Raw genomic sequence first — 14486 nt, 5'->3', positions numbered from 1 at the left:
AAGAGCTGCCACCTCCCCAGCTCTAAGAGTATTTAAATTAAATGTCTAAATTAAAAACACTTGGCTTCTGATAGTAGGAGCTGAGGGAGCAGGACGGGACAAGGGACTCTACTGGTTTGCGGGGTGGAGGCAGAGAACTGCCCTTTCCCAGGGGTCCGGCGGGCATTTTTAGCCAGCCGCTCCAAAACCCTATTTGAGAGAGTGGATTTACAGGCGCCCCGAGAACTCCCCCTGGAAGGAAGTTGGAGGGCGCCCTTCTCCCCCGCATTCCACTGGTGCATTCCGTCGAACTTTTTTATTTAATGTTAGAATTCGAACTTTTAAATTTACATATTAGAATTGAACCATACGCTGAGAATTTAAAATACGCAGAGAATTAAATATAAAGCAACAAGGCTGCATAAAATTAACAACAACAACAACACGTGTATACATGAGCGTGGCGGGGGGGGGGATACACCGTCTTTCTCCAATGTTTTGTTCGAGGGCCGCCAGAGCACGAGCGACCCAAATGCTGCAGAGAAATGAGGGACGAGGTGGGAGGCGCGGAGACGACATGGACCAAACTTGTGTTTAGGGAACTTGTAGAATCATAGAATCAAAGGGACCCCGAGGGTCATCTAGTCCCTGCAACTCAGAAATCTCAACTAAATCATCCATGACAGGTGGCCATCCATCCTAGGGGAGCTTAGGGTTCAAATCACCACTCAGCCACGAAGCGCACTGGGTGTGTGGGTGCGACCTTGTTGTCAGTCACTCCCTTCCTTTCAGCCTAACCTTATCTCGTAGGGGAGAGAACCATGTACGCCGCCTCGAGCTCCTTGGAGAAAAAGGAAGGATATAAATGCAACAGAAGTATAAAACTATTAAAAGACAACTTTTGCAATTGTATTGAATTTGAATTAATTATATGTTTTTGAAAAGCACTAAAAATCAATTGGAGGAACAACAACAACAACAACGCCAAAACGTCGGAAGTGTACAGCGGGCTCGGAAGGCCAACCAGTCCACGCCCCCCCCCCCAGCGCCACCCAAATCCCAGATCTCCGGCGGGGCTCATCCTTCCGCCCTTCGCGTCGTTTGACCTATTCCGTTTACTTAGATGCGTCCGCTCAGGACCCTGCGAAGCATCAAGCCTCGTCCGCCCCCCGCTGCCCCCCCCGCTGCCTCGACAACGTGTGATGAAGCCCAGCCACTGCAGGAGCCCGGGGTGGTGCGTTGGGGTTCTGGGAGGGAGTTAGGGGTGGGGGGCTCGGTTTTTTTTCTGAAAGTGCAGTAAACGAGGCGTTGCGTGGAATCGGAGTGTGGGTGGGAAAGGGATTGGGCTTTCGCACGCCGCCGAATCCGATTCCTCCATGGGCTGAGGAAGGCGCACACGGCGACCCGCTTCCCCAACTTGGGGGTGTGTGTTTTTTTCGGACCCCTTCATGCAATCAGCAGAATCAAGCAGCACAGCTATTCCTGGATCGCAACTTTTTAGGCCACGGGGGAAAGGGCCGCGGGGGGCGGGGGCGGGGCGGATTGCAGACGTTTGCATTTTCCTCCATGAATAACTTTATATAGAAAACATGGCAACAAGCAATCCCAGCTTTTCCCATGAAGTGCTATTTTAAAGCGAGGGACTCCCGCTTTCTTCGTGGGAAAAGCTTTCAGACGTACACATACACACGTGTATAATAAATACGTACACGTGGGCTGACATGCTTCAGGCCTGGAGAAATTTTACGCAAACTGTGAAAGCCAGGGCTGGGGAACCAGCGATGGCCCTGCAGATGCTTCCATCAGCCCCACAACCAGTATGACCAATGGTTAAAGGGGGGGGAACCATCCCAGTGGCCGAACTATTTATTCCCTGAAGCAGATGGCGGTTCGTTGTTGTCAGTGGCTGCCTGCAGCGGTGCCTTGGCCGGAAATGGAAAGGCACTCTGTACATGCTCAGAACCACTGCCGTAGTCGCACATGCAGCACCACTACGTGGATGCGAGGATTGTGACTCGCTGTGTCAGCTGCATGTCGGAAAATACTGCGGCCGCCCCACTGACAAATAATGAATGCGGTAGAATCGCGATATATTTATCTTCCTGGATACAATTTTATTTCTCCATCCCACCCCGCACCCGCTTAAAGGGATGTATTAGCATTTTCAAAGTTTCCCTCTCCATTTTTTCGTCTACTTTTTTGTGGAATGTGGGTCCCACCCCCGCGACGTTTGCTTGACGGGGGGGGGGGGGGGCGGTAAACAGGCCAGAAGGTCGCTGCCATGGTGTGGAAAACTTACCCCAGCTTCAGCCACGATGAACACAGTGGAGCTTACTTCTGAGTAAACATGTGGAGGATTGAGTTGTAAATGCTGCGCTGAACCCAGGTTTTTCCCCCTTCCCAAGGTTTGTGTGCAGTGCCAGATTTAGGTATAAATTAAACAAGCTATAGCTTAGGGCCCACTCTCTTGGGGGCCCCCCCAAAAAAGTAAAGGGGAAAAAACTGGATGTACATTTCCAAAATATAAAATAAAAAACAAATAAAATAAAACCTACATACAGCAACAGTGTTTTGTGTTGTGTAGCCTCCTATGATGTAAGTAAGGGCCCCCGCCTGCTAGCCTGCTCCCTAAAATATCACTGGTTTGCTCATTTCTATATATAGGGTGCCTACATTCTGCATGGACTGGTTGCATGTGTTTGCATTATTAAGTTTGTTATGAATAAAAAATCGTTTTAAATTAGAGCTTAATAATTATTTCACTATTAATATACTTCTTAATTGTATTTCACTATTAATACACTTCTTCTTAATTGTATTTCAGTTCAACAATTACTTTGATAAAATACATATTTTGCTATGTGCAAATGGCTTTAGATACCTATTAGGTTCATAAATTAGCATATAACATATTTTCAACACAAAAACAGCGACAATTTGTTGTTGACAAAGGACAGCTGGACATATAAAGGGCCCCATTACCTTCAGTAGCTTAGGGCCTCATCAAACCTAAATCCGGCCCTGTTTGTGTGTGTTGGCAGAAGGGAAATTAGACTACCTGTAGATTCAATTTTAGTTGTTGTTGTTGTTCAGTCGTTCAGTCGTGTCCGACTCTTCGTGACCCCATGGACCAGAGCACGCCAGGCACGCCTATCCTTCACTGCCTCTCGCAGTTTGGCCAAACTCATGTTAGTAGCTTCAAGAACACTGTCCAACCATCTCATCCTCTGTCGTCCCCTTCTCCTTGTGCCCTCCATCTTTCCCAACATCAGGGTCTTTTCTAGGGATTCTTCTCTTCTCATGAGGTGGCCAAAGTACTGGAGCCTCAACTTCAGGATCTGTCCTTCTAGTGAGTACTCAGGGCTGATTTCTTTGAGAATGGATAGGTTTGATCTTCTTGCAGTCCACGGGACTCTCAAGAGTCTCCTCCAGCACCATAATTCAAAAGCATCAATTCTACGGCGATCAGCCTTCTTTATGGTCCAGCTCTCACTTCCGTACATTACTACTGGGAAAACCATAGCTTTAACTATACGGACTTTTGTCGGCAAGGTGATGTCTTTGCTTTTTAAGATGCTGTCTAGGTTTGTCATTGCTTTTCTCCCAAGAAGCAGGCGTCTTCTGATTTCGTGACTGCTGTCACCATCTGCAGTGATCATGGAACCCAAGAAAGTGAAATCTCTCACTGCCTCCATTTCTTCCCCTTCTATTTGCCAGGAGGTGATGGGACCAGTGGCCATGATCTTAGTTTTTTTGATATTGAGCTTCAGACCATATTTTGCGCTCTCTTCTTTCACCCTCATTAAAAGGTTCTTCAATTCTTCCTCACTTTCTGCCATCAAGGTAGTATCATCAGCATATCTGAGGTTGTTGATATTTTTTCCGGCAATCTTAATTCCGGTTGGGGATTCATCCAGTCCAGCCTTTCGCATGATGTATTCTGTATATAAGTTAAATAAGCAGGGAGACAATATACAGCCTTGTCGTACTCCTTTCCCAATTTTGAACCAATCAGTTGTTCCATATCCAGTTCTAACTGTAGCTTCTTGTCCCACATAGAGATTTCTCAGGAGGCAAATGAGGTGATCCGGCACTCCCATTTCTTTAAGAACTTGCCATAGTTTGCTGTGGTCGACACAGTCAAATGCTTTTGCATAATCAATGAAGCAGAAGTAGATGTTTTTCTGGAACTCTCTGGCTTTCTCCATAATCCAGCGCATGTTTGCAATTTGGTCTCTGGTTCCTCTGCCCCTTCGAAATCCAGCTTGCACTTCTGGGAGTTCTCGGTCCACATACTGCTTAAGCCTGCCTTGTAGAATTTTAAGCATAACCTTGCTAGCGTGTGAAATGAGTGCAATTGTGCGGTAGTTGGAGCATTCTTTGGCACTGCCCTTCTTTGGGATTGGGATGTAGACTGATCTTCTCCAATCCTCTGGCCACTGCTGAGTTTTCCAAACTTGCTGGCATATTGAGTGCAGCACCTTAACAGCATCCTCTTTTAAAATTTTAAATAGTTCAGCTGGAATATCATCACTTCCACTGGCCTTGTTGTTAGCAAGGCTTTCTAAGGCCCATTTGACTTCACTCTCCAGGATGTCTGGCTCAAGGTCAGCAACCACATTTCCTGGGGTGTATGAGACCTCCATATCTTTCTGGTATAATTCCTCTGTGTATTCTTGCCACCTCTTCTTGATGTCTTCTGCTTCTGTTAGGTCCTTTCCACTTTTGTCCTTAATTGTGGTAATCTTTGTACGAAATGTTCCTTTCATATCTCCAATTTTCTTGAATAAATCTCTGGTTTTCCCCATTCTGTTATTTTCCTCTATTTCTTTGCATTGCTCGTTTAGAAAGGCCCTCTTGTCTCTCCTTGCTATTCTTTGGAAATCTGCATTCAATTTCCTGTATCTTTCACGATCTCCTTCGCATTTTGCTTGTCTTCTCTCCCCCGCTATTTGTAAGGCCTCATTGGTCAGCCACTTTGCTTTCTTGCATTTCTTTTTCATTGGGATGGTTTTCGTTGCTGTCTCCTGTATAATGTTACGAGCCTCCATCCACAGTTCTTCAGGTACTCTATCCACCAAATCTAAATCCTTGAACCTGTTCTTCACTTCAACTGTGTATTCATAAGGAATTTGATTTAGATTGAATCTTACTGGCCCAGTGGTTTTTCCTACTTTCTTCAGTTTAAGCTGGAATTTTGCTATAAGAAGCTGATGATCTGAGCCACAGTCAGCTCCAGGTCTTGTTTTTGCTGAGTGTATAGAGCTTCTCCATCTTTGGCTGCAGAGAATATAATCAATCTGATTTCGATGTTGCCCATCTGGTGATGTCCATGTGTAGAGTCGTCTCTTGTGTTGTTGGAAAAGAGTGTTTGTGATGACCAGCTTGTTCTCTTGACAGAACTCTATTAGCCTTTGCCCTGCTTCATTTTGATCTCCAAGGCCAAACTTGCCAGTTGTTCCTTTTATCTCTTGACTTCCTACTTTAGCATTCCAATCCCCTATAATGAGAAGAACATCCTTCTTTGGTGTCATTTCTATAAGGTGTTGTAAGTCTTCATAGAATTGATCAATTTCGGTTTCTTCAGCACTGGTAGTTGGTGCATAAACTTGGATTACTGTGATGTTAAAAGGACTGCCTTGGATTCGTATCGAGATCATTCTATCATTTTTGAAGTTGCATCCCAGTACAGCTTTCGCCACTCTTTTGTTGACTATGAGGGCCACTCCATTTATTTTACGGGATTCCTGCCCACAGTAGTAGATATGATAGTCATCCGAACTGAATTCGCCCATTCCTGTCCATTTTAGTTCACTGATGCCTAGGATGTCAATGTTTATTCTTGCCATCTCATTTTTTACCACATCCAGCTTTCCAAGGTTCATGGTTCTTACATTCCAGGTTCCTATGCAATACTTTTCTTTACAGCATTGGACTTTCCTTTCGCTTCCAGGCATATCCGCAACTGAGCGTCCTTTCGGCTTTGGCCCAGCCGCTTCATCAGCTCTGGATCTACTTGTACTTGTCCTCCGCTCTTCCCCAGTAGCAAGTTGGACGCCTTCCGACCTGAGGGGCTCATCTTCCAGCGTCATATCTTTTATATGCCTGTTGTCTTTGTCCATGGAGTTTTCTTGGCAGGGATACTGGAGCGGCTTGCCAGTTCCTTCTCCAGGTGGATCACGTTTGGTCCAAACTCTCCGCTATGACCTGTCCATCTTGACCTGTCCATAGCTTGCCTGAGTAATTCAAGCCCCTTCGCCACGACAAGGCAGTGATCCATGAAGGGGGATTTTAGTACCTACCGGTAATTTCCTGCTGCTGTCAGTGGCAGGATCAGGAAGCATACTACCTGCAAGGGGGGGGGGCTGTAGGGACTCAGAACTACAGTAAGTCCTATTCAGACCAGACCCTTTGGAACCAATGAACCTAAGTTAGTTAGACCTACCTTCAGCGGTTCTACTTTGAGTAGGACTAGCACTGAATAGCATCCACAGAGGGCTGCCCCCCCCCCATGAGGCAAGGTGAGGTGATGGCCTTGGGTGGCAGGATCCACAAGGGGGGCCGATCCGGCCTCCAAGGGACGCCTTGCCCTTGCCCACTCTCCTTTGAAGCCCCCCATGCTGCCTTCACAGTGGCCTCTTGGTGAATAGGAGGCACTCTTGGTGAATAGGAGGCACAGCTTTTGATTCCCAGTTCAGTTGCTGGGTAAAGTTGATTTCATCCCCGCTTGTTCCTTCAGATCCCTGCTTCTTCCCTGGCAGGGTGTGTGTGTGCCATTTTGTGGTTTGCCTCAGGTGGCAAAATGTCTTGGTCTGGCCCTGTATCCACAGATGAGCTAAAATGCATTTCTGCAGTGCTGGCGGGAGCTTTCCCCCATGCGATAGATTTCAGGACAAAAGGACAAATATGGGGGGGGACACACACACGACTACTTGTGTGGAGGTGCTTATCTGCTCATCATCCCTCTGGTCCACATCTCTCACCCATGTAAAGGAGTTTGTATGGAGTCCACGGGAGAGGTGCTGCATTCCTCTTCTTGCTTGTTTGAGGAGGGGGGCTTTTTCAGGGGGGGGGACTCTTTGCTGCAATAAATCACAGGACACAGGAACTGGAAAACAGAAGAATTACCAACGATTGCAGAATGGCAGATGAAAATGATGGACTATATGGAGCTTGCAGAAATGACCGGGAAGATCCGTGACCAGAGAGACCACACGGTGGAGAAAGAATGGGGAAAATTTAAAATGTATTTAAAGGAGCATTGTAAGATTGAAAGTTAGATATATTTTGAGGATAAGATAGGTTGTAGATTAGAAATTAGTTATTTTTGATGTAAGATGGTATGATAAGATAAGAGATAGAATTAATTGAATAGATAAGGTTATAATATGAGATAAGAGATAAGAGACATAAACGGATAAGTTGTTTGTTAGAAAATAGATTAGAATTATATAGGTTTTGGAAGTTACGAAAAAGGTATTCACAAGGGACGCATAAGGAGGAGATAGGTTAGATCCTAGTTAGATCCTACTAAGATGTGAGGAAAATTGAATTTTTTTCTATAGAAGTAATAAGGTGTTATTTTGTTGTGTTTTTGTTAATGTATGTTATTGTAGTTTTTATGTTGTTATTTTTCTTTTGTTATGTTAAAAATCTTAATAAATACTATGATTTTAAAAAAAACCACAGGACACAAATTTCATCCCTGGCAATTCCTGTTACCCCCTTCCCAGAAAGCAACCAGCGTACAGGTAGCTTCTCAGGGAATGCAGACCCAAATGAACCCACCATTAATTTTCCTCCCCACCCTGTCTTTCCTTTCACTCCCCAGCACTTATACTATGTGGGAAAGCAGAGGTCCAGACCATCTTGCCTTGTGTCTCAGGGTGCAGGAATATATAACAACTCACAGGGCCATGCTAATATTCCTTGCTGTTTCAAGGATCAAACAGGCAGGTGTGGGAAATGTCCGACACTAAAGGCTACATTCCCTTAAAACAGGGGTCCCCAAACTAAGGCCCGGGGGCCAGATGCGGCCCAATCGCCTTCTCAATCCGGCCTGCGGACAGTCCGGGAATCAGCGTGTTTTTACATGAGTAGAATGTGTCCTTTTCTTTAAAATGCATCTCTGGGTTATTTGTGGGGCATAGGAATTTGTTCATCCCCCCCAAAAAAAAATTAGTCCGGCCCCCCACAAGGTCTGAGGGACAGTGGACTGGCCCCCTGCTGAAAAAGTTTGTTGACCCCTGCCTTAAAATGTTACACTGAACCAATGAACATTTATCCACACAAGAATTCGTTGCAGTGGTGTGGGACCTCTGACCTCTGGATGCCATCAGCATCTCCCATCAGCGAATATAGCCATTGTCAGGGACTTTAGATGTTGGTGTCCAGAAACATCTGGTGAGGAAATAGGTTTCCTACCTCGGACTACTGGAACCAGTGAATGTGGACCCTGATTAATAGTCTTTGTTGGTAGCTATAGAACTCCTTTGAACTGATAACTTTACTTCTCTTTTTAAATTTTAATTTGGTTTTCAGTATAACATTTTTTCACCTTTCGGTCCTGTTCCCCCCCCCTTTTCTTTTTTCTTTTTATTTTAATTGAAAATGCAGTAAAATAACTACATACAAATTCAATAAAACAGAGAATACAGCTATTGTTACACTATGTATTGCTTTGTGCTGTGTGTACTTCCCTCTTTAAAACAAACAAACCACCACTTATAATTATGGCAATCAGTCACTGCATCCTGTAACAGGGAGTTCCACAGATCGTACATGCCCTGTATGTGAGGACTTCTTGCTCGTTTTGAATCTCTTAACACTGAGACCAACAGGTTTCCTAAAATTTTAATATAAGTACAAGAAACTGCTTAGTGCTTTTATTTACAGTTGTAAGTGGCAGACACATTTTGTTAAATAAAATAAAATGAATGATTATGCAGTAACAGTCAGCAACAGAAGGATTCCTGAGCCAATTTTCATGCACAACACTCTGAAAAATGCTGCCTGGCCTACCCAGTGCCCAGTCTAGCAAAGAAAGCTGGTGGGATGCTGAAGCTTAGGAAGATCGCTTTTACTCAATGTCACTCCATATAAGCATAGGCAGATAATACAGACACACTGACATTCGCACGTGATGGCTTAGACTTCCAGCATTACCACATCTTTTTACATGGTTGTCGTCATGCACTGAACATAATCCATCCAAGCCTTCACACGAAAGAACTCACAAGTGTGCACTCATACAAATTAACCACAAAAATGACAAAAGGTGCGTATATACACACACAACACACAAACAACATCCAGGGACTTTTTAAAATGTTGTTGTTGTTGTTTAGTCGTTTATTCGTGTCCGACTCTTCGTGACCCCATGGACCAGAGCACGCCAGGCACTCCTGTTTTCCACTGCCTCCCACAGTTTGGTCAGATTCATGTTGGTAGCTTCAAGAACACACTCCAACCATCTCGTCCTTTGTCTTCCCTTCTCCTTGTGCCCTCCATCTTTCCCAACATCAGGGTCTTTTCCAGGGAGTCTTCTCTTTTCATGAGGTGGCCAAAGTATTGGAGCCTCAGCTTCAAGATCTGTCCTTCCAGTGAGCATTCAGGCATGATTTCCTTAAGAATGGATAGGTTTGATCTTCTTGCAGTCCATGGGGCTCTCAAGAGTCTCCTCCAGCACCATAATTCTAATCATCAGTTCTTCGGCAATCAGCCTTCTTTATTAATTCCTGGTTTCTCATTCATTTTCCTGTATTGCCTTTGTCACACTGTCTTTTGTTTTCTGCCGTGTGCCAAATTGGCAGCTCTGGGGATTATTTTCTTTAGAGAGAAAAGAAATACTGGGGACTGAGCCGCACTGTAAAACCACATCCTCTGAGCATCGGTGCTGGAAGTTGATTAAGCTGAGGCTTGGCTTGAATTAAGTGTTAGGGCATAATAATCGAGCAGAAAATTCTCCGGCATGCAAGTCTTAGAAATGAAGAGGAGCTGTGCAAGAACACAACTGTCCCAAGAGCACAACTGCGCAAGAACACAACTCGTGTTGATTTCATGGGCGAGCGGGGAACATGCACAGAAGAACTTCCCAGTAGATCAAGGTGCGGGGAACCTTGGCCCTCCAGATGTTGCTGGACTACAACCCCCAACAGCCCCAGCAAGCATGACAGTGGCCAAGGATGATGGGAGTTGTAGTCCAGCAACATCTGGAGGGACAGAGGTTCCCTGTACCTGCAGAATTTGGTGACCCCCCCCATCACCACTTTTCCAGTGGTAGTAGCTAGGGACAGCTGTCATGGTTCACTCGTTTATTTTGTGGAATGATTCAACTGCACATAACACACACACACACACACAACAAATTGTTACCTGAACTCTTGATTCCTGCCTTGGGAGATGATGGCACATCCTAAAATGTTGTGTATATTGCACCTGCCAGATGACTTCCAGTGACAGGAGCAGGATATCCTCCTTTGGGAAATACAGCACAGACTGGCCACAGCCCCAAAGCTGAATGTTCCATTCCAGACTGGCCTTTGCACAGCCTTGAACCCACCCATTTCTTCTTGGGAAAAGAGCACAGCACAGTGCTATCACAGTGTTTCTCTGGGCATGCCTGCATGACACACTTCTGCAGAGTCCCTTAGTATACATAAGGAGGCTAAAGCAGTCTAGTCATTGGGGATGTTTGGGACCAGAATTCAAATATATACTGTCAATTGGTGCCATTTACCGGTAAATGAATTTTACCACAACAAATCCACTTTACAAAAATATCAGATGTTTGCAGTTTGGAAAGTGGCAGGAAAATGCACTAAAAAGTATGGGATGAATGAATGGATGAACGTGAAGACGTATGAATATCCCACAAGCAAATCAGGACCAACACAGCAAACAAGTCAAAACAAACGCTCAATGAAGACTAATTTAATCTAACCTCCGCATAAGCTTTGTGCAAGCAAATCACAGTGGAGGCTCAATAAATAGGTTGCCTGGACTCCTCTAATCGGGGCCTCGGGTGAACTGAATCCAGACAGAATCAGGAGCTGGTGTTTGCTTCCAGAAGGAAGACAGCGTTTGCAGTCTTGCACAGCAGATCCAAGCAAGTCTAGTGCAGAACAGACAACTCAGAGTGAGGGTCAGAGAGGATGTCTTTGTATGTTTGGGATGCAGGTGGAAGGGCAAGCAGTCAGGCAGGCAAACAGCTCAACAAACAAATTGCAGCAGAGAGAGGAAGGAGCAAGAGGCTAGCTGTTGCCCAGGCAAATAAAGGTCAGGCCAGGAGAGCTACTGGGAGCTGCCTGTGTAGGAGGGAATCCATGCTCAAATCTATTTAGGCAGGAAAATGTTGCCTCTTACCCTGTTTTTTTTTTTGTGTGTGTGTGTGGAGCTGCTCAGCTCTAGAGGTGCCAGCATTCAGGCCTGATGTTTTGCAATACAAATCCGACCAAAGTTAACACTCAGTTTGCAAACATCTATTTTTTGCTGTCACCCCTTGGAAAATGCTCAGGGTGAAAACAAGAGAAGGCTCTGAGTAATCAAAGTGAAACTCCCAGCTCTGAACCACTGCAGAGCCGCTGCCAGTCAGAGCAAACAGCATAGAGCTAGATGGCCCAGTGGTCTGCCTTGGTTTAAAGGTAGCTTCCTATGTCTGAGTTAACCCTTCGATGGCTATATGGTTACTGGTTCTCCCCATTCTTCCACTCTTACTTGTCAACTACTGTCAGCTGCATTTCCCTCCCTCACAGAGCTACAATTTTCAGAGTTCCTCGGGGAGAGGGACTGATTGTTAGACAATACAGGAAACTGTGGCTCTGTGAGGGGAATGGGGGGGTCTCTCAGCACCTTTAGCAAACAGCAGTTCCCAGGATTCTCTGGGGGAAGCCATTATTGTTTAAAGCGGTGTTATATCGCTTTAAATGCATAGGGCAGATGGGATTTAGGTTAATCTCCAAACTCATTCATTTGTGGCTGTGTGTGTGTGTGTTTAAAATCACCTCTCCATTTTTGCTACAATATGACCTCAGAGATTTTATTTGTGTTTTCAGGTTAGTTCTAAAAAAAACACGTGCTTTTCAAGTGTATGTATGTATTAAGCATAGCAGGTTGTGTTCAATAAGTGTTTACTCAGAGCAGACCTAAGTTAGGCGTGTTTATTAATTTCAGTGAGTCTACTCTGAGTATGACTAATTTGGACATAACCCAGACATTCTAATCACCTCCAGCATTTAAAACCACTGTATTCTCTCTAACTCAACGTACCTCATTAAGCAACCCCGCTAGTTTAATGAAACCTGACTTTTTTTAAAAAAAACCAAATGCCTCAGCTGCAGTTCTGGTTCCAGCTGTCAGTCTAGTTAAATCAAACTGGATCAGCTCATGACCATTTGAGCCAAGAATATTCCCAATAATAACCATTTTCTCTATCATAGTGGCTTGTTTTGCCTTTAGACCGGCAGTCTTAAGGAGAAAAGTTTGTGGGGATGATAAGTTTAATTCTTCAGGGGAGCAAACCCTTATCTGACAGAATGCCTGGTCTTAATAATTATTTTAACTGTGTAATGTATTTTGTTTTGTCTTATGCAGTGCTTTTTTCTTGGAGGACACAGGGGGACACATACCCCTAAACATTATGTGAATCTTTGTACATTTGTCCATTTGTTGTATTTATTTTCCCCGATTTGAACTATAAAATGGTGATTTTCTTGACTCAAAATGAGAGTACCCCTAAGCATTTTTTTTAAAAGAAAAAAGCACTGGTTTTATGTATCTTGCTTTTTTGTAATGGCTTCAGCTACACAAATAAATAATATTCCTAATTTGAAACCAAACTTAAAATCATGGGCAGCGGGGGGCTGGGGGCTGGGGGGAAGTGTTATCTAGAGCTGACCCCCTGTGTGGAGGGAGGCCAAGTGCAATGACATGGTGAGGGGGTGCACTCTGCACATGGTCAGGGAGTACTTTTCCTCCTTGCAAGCTCAGCAAAAAGCAGGGGGAAAGCCTAAATGCCCATCTGAGTCCATGCTTCAGTTACATATTTCTTTACCTCTGGGATTTTACTGGCTGTTTTGCTAAAAAATTCCAGCCCCCACAAACCCTTCCATTCACCTTCCTTGGAGGCCAATTTTAAGCCAGGAAAAAGGGGGTTATCTCAGATACTTTAGGGCATCACACAAATCTGCTTTTATGGGTATTTCAAGCACTTCCTGATAGCAGCAGTATTTGGTTAGAATAGATATGCTGCGCTCATGGTTTATAGTAGCTTAAGAGAGAATTTCTGCACCCAGTGGCTCTCAGGTTGCGGCCAATGTTGGGAATGGAGGCGAAATTCAATTCAGTTTGCATTTAAATCCGGACCTGTCAAATTTGCACTTTTCAAAACAATATGCCAAGCGAAACACAGCTGTCCCTGAAATTCACACTTGCCCCAATTTTGCGATGCAGCTCTCCAACCCAAACAGTATTTACCAAAATGCATTTATTTGGGGGATGTGCATAAAAATGAAGTTATTGGTGAAAATAAATTCCAGGAATGCAATATACTAGGGGGAACTGCTTGAAAAAAAACCTGTGTACATTAGTCAAAACTGCGTATAAGAAGGTGTTTGTTAGGGAAAATTCACACTGCAACGCTGAAGAATCTTTGTGAGGATGTTCTTTTAAAATTTAAAATGCTGCAGAATTTAAGGACTGGGAAACGAAGAGAACCAAAATGGACAGATCCGTTCCATCCCTCCCCTGAAGTAAGTCCTACTGGTTTCAGTGGGACTTACTTCCAAGTAGGCGACCTTTGGATGAGAACCTTAAGCATTTCTCTCTCTCTCTCTTTAAAGTAGGCGGAACCAGCAACAGCTCCCTTCCCCGCCAACTGCCCCTCTCCCCATATATACACATCTCAGACATGTTTTGAGCATTTGCAGATGCGGCTGTCTTCCCTCAGACCTCCTCCTGATTAGCAGTGACATTTTGCAGCTTGCTCACCTAGGGTAGAACCTGGAGAAGCTCCCTTAATCTCTCTCCAGCAGCAGCACTTTGGCAAGGAGGAGGAAAGAAGGAAGACATTTCTAATGCTGGTCTGGAGTGGGAGTGGGAAGACTCTTGTTACGGAAAGGTCGGAGAAAGGGGGAGTGGAATCCCCTTTAAATGTTTCCCACCATAAAATGCTTTTCTCACAGGAAGCCTGGTAAAAAAACAAAACCAGGGGATATTATTCCTCCTTCTCCCTCCCCAGAGAGGGCAATAAGATGCGGGAAAAGAGCAATTAAGATGTGGGAAATCTGACTTCCATCTGATTTTTCCACTAGGAAATTCTCACTTCCGACTACTGTCCTCTATATTCAGTAGGGGGGGGGGGGAGAGAAAGGCTAACACTTTTGCTAAGATGCTCCTTTATTCTGCCTTGAGACCAGGACAGCAGTCGGCATCCCGGGTGCCTGCAGAGGCTTGCAAGTTTCCCACAGCCGGCCAATGCAAACGCTGCAATGGGAAATGAATTCATGTTA

The sequence above is a fragment of the Lacerta agilis genome, chromosome 13, assembly GCF_009819535.1.
Source record: "Lacerta agilis isolate rLacAgi1 chromosome 13, rLacAgi1.pri, whole genome shotgun sequence".
NCBI classification, from domain to species: domain Eukaryota; kingdom Metazoa; phylum Chordata; class Lepidosauria; order Squamata; family Lacertidae; genus Lacerta; species Lacerta agilis.
Note: the sequence above shows the minus strand (reverse complement) of the source record.